General features: G+C 38.3%; 1 non-coding gene across 1 annotated transcript; it reads right to left on the bottom strand.

Moving 5' to 3' along the window:
* Positions 1-234: 234 nt before the first annotated feature.
* Positions 235-341, bottom strand: LOC147361345 (U6 spliceosomal RNA). The gene has a single exon (XR_015138521.1). It is a non-coding gene; the product is annotated as a U6 spliceosomal RNA (small nuclear RNA).
* Between the last annotated feature and the right edge of the window lie 4,608 nt (positions 342-4,949).

The following is a 4,949-nucleotide window of genomic DNA, read 5'->3' as shown; positions in this document are numbered from 1 at the left end:
GATGCAATACAATGAAATCTCTACAAACTGAATGTATTTTTTGTAAGCTTATTTTGCATATATATGTACTTAGCTATTTTAACAATTTTGCATATATATATACTTAGCTATCTTAACAAAATTTAATAAATTTTGTGGTACAAATTCCATTCATTATATTGTGCAACAATCATCACTATCTATTCCTAAAATTTTTAATTACTTTAACAAAAACTCTGGAGTGAATAAACAATAACAAATAGACACCACTTAACAAAATAACATGTTATTCTTGCACGGGTACTTTGCTAAGCTTCTTTACATCATTACAGTTTTTGTGTATATGCTACTGAAGCAAACACTGGCATGTGTTTGTTTGTTTGTTTTTCCTCAAAATAATTCCCCTTTAGAACTTCAGAAAATCCACCAAATGGAATGATAGCATTCTGTTCAGTTACTACTAGGAATAATTTGAATTTTTTATTTAAAACCTGCCTCTTGTCTCCTTGATGGTCACCTTCTGAATAGAGCTGTTTCTACAAAAATCCAGTACCACAAAATGGCATCTATCCAGGTCAGACAGCTCAAGTCCTTGCTCTGTAACAACGATGACAAATTTAATGGATACAAATTAATATGTATTCAGTATCAGTTCAGTCACTCAGTCGTGTCTGACTCTTTGCGACCCCACGAATCACAGCACGCCAGGCCTCCCTGTCCATCACCAACTCCCGGAGTTTACTCAAACTCATGTGCATCAAGTCAGTGATGCCATCCAGCCATCTCATCCTCTGTCATCCCCTTCTCCTCCTGCCCCAAATCCCTCCAGCATCAGAGTCTTTTCCAATGAGTCAACTCTTCACATGAGGTGGCCAAAGTACTGGAGTTTCAGCTTCAGTATCAGTCCTTCCAAAGAACACTCAGGACTGATCTCCTTTAGGATGGACTGGTTGGATCTCCTTGCATTCCAAAGGATTCTCAAGAGTCTTCTCCAACACCACAGTTCAAAAGCATCAATTTTTCGTTGCTCAGATTTCTTCACAGTCCAACTCTCACATCCATACATGACCACTGGAAAAACCATAGCCTTGACTAGACAGATCTTTGTTGGGAAAGCAATACCTTTGTTTTTCAATATGCTATCTAGGTTGGTTATAACTTTCCTTCCAAGGAGTAAGCGTCTTTTAATTTCATGCCTGCAATCACAATCTGCAGTGATTTTGGAGCCCCCAAAAATAAAGTCTGACACTGTTTCCACTGTTTCCCCATCTATCTGCCATGAAGTGATGGGACCAGATGCCATGATCTTAGTTTTCTGAATGTTGAACTTTAAGCCAACTTTTTCACTCTCCCCCCTTCACTTTCATCAAGAGGCTCTTCAGTTCCTCTTCACTATCTGTCAGAAGGGTGGTGTTATCTGCATATCTGAGGTTACTGATATTTCTCCCAGCAAGCTTGACTCCAGCTTGTGCTTCCTACAGCCCAGCGTTTCTCATGATGTACTCTGCATAAAAGTTAAATAAGCAGGGTGACAATATACAGCCTTGATGTACTCCTTTTCCTATTTGGAACCAGTCTGTTGTTCCATGTCCAGTTCTCACAGTTGCTTCCTGACCTGCATAGAGGTTTCTCAAGAGGCAGGTCAGGTGGTCTGGTATTCCCATCTCTTTCAGAATTTTCCACAGTTTATTGTGATCCACACAGTCAAAGGCTTCGGCATAGTCAATAAAGCAGAAATAGATGTTTTTCTGGAACTCTCTTGCTTTTTCCATGACCCAGCGGATCTTGGCAATTTGATCTCTGGTTCCTCTGCCTTTTCTAAAACCAGCTTGAACGTCTGGAAGTTCACGGTTCACATATTGCTGAAGCCTGGCTTGGAGACTTTTGAGCATTACTTTACTAGCGTGTGAGATGAGTGCAATTGTGCGGTAGTTTGAGCATTCTTTGGCTGCCTTTCTTTGGGATTGGATGAAAACTGACCTTTTCCAGTCCTGTGGCCACTGCTGAGTTTTCCAAATTTGCTGGCATATTGAGTGCAGCACTTTCACAGCATCATGTTTGAGGATTTGAAATAGCTTAAATGGAATTCCATCACCTCCAGTAGCTTAGTTCATAGTGATGCTTTCTAAGGCCCACTTGACTTTACATTTCAGGATGTCTGGCTCTAGGTGAGTGATCACACCGTCGTGATTATCTGGGTCATGAAGATCTTTTTTGTGCAGTTCTTCCGTGTATTCTTGCCACCTCTTCTTAATATCTTCTGCTTCTGTTAGGTCCATACCATTTCTGTCCTTTATTGAGACCATCTTTGCATGAAATGTTCCCTTGGTATCTCTAATTTTCTTGAAGACATCTCTAGACTTTCCCATTCTGTTGTTTCCTCTCTTTCTTTGCATGATCACTGTTGGATGGCTTTCTTATCTCTCCTTGATATTCTCTGGAACTCTGCATTCAGATGCTTATATCTTTCCTTTTCTCCTTTGCTTTTCGCTTCTCTTCTTTTCACAGATATTTGTAAGGCCTCCTCAGACAGCTATTTTGCTTTTTTGCCTTTCTTTTGCATGGGGATGGTCTTGATCCCTGTCTCCTGTACAATGTCAAGAACCTCTGTCCATAGTTCATTAGGCACTCTGTCTATCAGATCTAGCCCCTTAAATCTATTTCTCACTTCCATTGTATAATCATAAAGGATTTGATTTAGGTCATACCTGAATGGTCCAGTGATTTTCCACATTTTCTTCAATTTAAGTCTGAATTTGGCAATAAGGAGTTCATGGTCTGAGCCACAGTCAGCTCCCAATCTTGTTTTTGTTGACTATATAGAGCTTCTCCATCTTTGGCTGCAAAGAATATAATCATTCTGATTTCTGTGTTGACCATCTGGTGATGTCCATGTATAGCATCTTCTCTTGTGTTTTTGGAAGAGGGTGTTTGCTATGACCAGTGTGTTCTCTTGGCAAAACTCTATTAGACTTGGCCGTGCTTCATTCTGTACTACAAGGCCAAATTTGCCTGTTACTCCAGGTGTTTCTTGACTTCGTACTTTTGCATTCCAGTCCATTATAATGTAAAGGACATCTATTTTGTGTGTGTTAGTTCTAAAAGTTCTTGTAGGTCTTCATAGAACCATTCAACTTCAGCTTCTTCAGCATTACTGGTTGGGGCATAGGCTTGGATCACTGTAATTGAATGGTTTTGCCTTGGAAACGAACAGAGATCATTCTGTCATTTTTGAGATTGCATCCAAGTACTGCATTTAGGACTCTTTTGTTGACCATGATGTATTAGTTAGGTGCATTTTGTTATTTGAACCACAGAAAATTTTCAACATTGAACTATGAAAATACATAGTTTTTTAAAAATTTCATGACATTTTTTCCTTCACAAATTATTGTTTTCTTCCATTCTTTTTCATTACATTGGAAAACCGTAATTGTAATATACACATATATTTTGTGGCACACACATGTATATGCGTGTGTATGTTAGTCACTCAATCATGTCCCACCCTTTGCAACACCGTGAACTCTAGCCCACCAGGCTCCTCTATTCATGGGATTTTCCAGGCAAGGACACTGGAGTGGGATGCCATTTCCTTCTCCAAGAGGTACTATTATAAATATATAAAATTTATTTATATCTACATATAGTATTTTTTACTGTTCCTGGATAATTCATCTTTTTAATATTTATATATGTCTCATTTTGCATTTTGTCACTCAAGATTAATTTCTTAAAGTTGATGTATGATGATATATCTTTATGGAATGTATGGACATGAGACATAATTTATCCACTAGTCAAGTTATGGGTATCTAAGTTGTTTTTACTGTTGAAAAATTTATATACACAATATCATATGTGTGTATATAAAAATATTGAAATATTCACACATATATGTATGCCTATAATAAACATCTATCTATATATATTAAAATATATAATCAAAAATAAAAAAGCTAAAATTATATTTGAGGAAATATGTTTCAAAGCTAAACAGAAAGATAAATATGGAAAATGTAAGTAATCTGATTTATAGATTGAAACCTATTCAGAAGCTCTAGAAGACTGAATGGGAAATATTGGGAGAAAAAAAGATTAAAGAAATAATAGAAAAAATGTTCAGATATGAAAACCACATATTTGTTTCTAAAGGTTATACTCAATAATCAAAATGAAAAAAAAATAATCAAAACGAAAAGCAAACTATCTAGAAGATCAGATCAGATCAGATCAGTCGCTCAGTCGTGTCCAACTCTTTGCGACCCCATGAATTGCAGCACGCCAGGTCTCCCTGTCCATCACCAACTCCCGGAGTTCACTCAGACTCACATCCATCTAGTCAGTGATGCCATCCAGCCATCTCATCCTCTGTCATCCCCTTCTCCTCTTGCCCCCAATCCCTCCGAGCATCAGAGTCTTTTCCAATGAGTCAACTCTTCGCATGAGGTGGACAAAGTAGTGGAGTTTCAGTTTCAGCATCATTTCTTCCAAAGAAATCCCAGAGCTAATCTCCTTCAGAAGGGACTGGTTGGATCTCCTTGCAGTCCAAGGGATTCTCAAGAGTCTTCTCCAACACCACAGTTCAAAAGCATCAATTCTTCGGCACTCAGCCTTCTTCACAGTCCAACTCTTACATCCATACATGACCACAGGAAAAACCATAGCCTTGACTACACGAACCTTTGTTGGCAAAGTAATGTCTCTGCTTTTGAATATGCTAACTAGGTTGGTCATAACTTTCCTTCCAAGGAGTAAGCGTCTTTTAATTTCATGGCTGAAGTCACCATCTGCAGTGATTTTGGAGCCCAGAAAAATAAAGTTGACACTATATCCACTGTTTCCCCATCTATTTGCCATGAAGTGATAAGACCGGATGCCATGATCTTCATTTTCTGAATGTTGAGCTTTAAGCCGACTTTTTCACTCTCCACTTTCACTTTCATCAAGAGGCTTTTGAGTTCCTCTTC

The sequence above is a fragment of the Bos grunniens genome, chromosome 12 (genome assembly GCF_055505025.1).
Source record: "Bos grunniens cultivar Pamir isolate PY7600 chromosome 12, Bosgru_T2T1.0, whole genome shotgun sequence".
Classification (NCBI taxonomy): Eukaryota; Metazoa; Chordata; class Mammalia; order Artiodactyla; family Bovidae; genus Bos; species Bos grunniens.
Note: the sequence above shows the minus strand (reverse complement) of the source record. Positions and strands in the feature narration are given on the sequence as shown.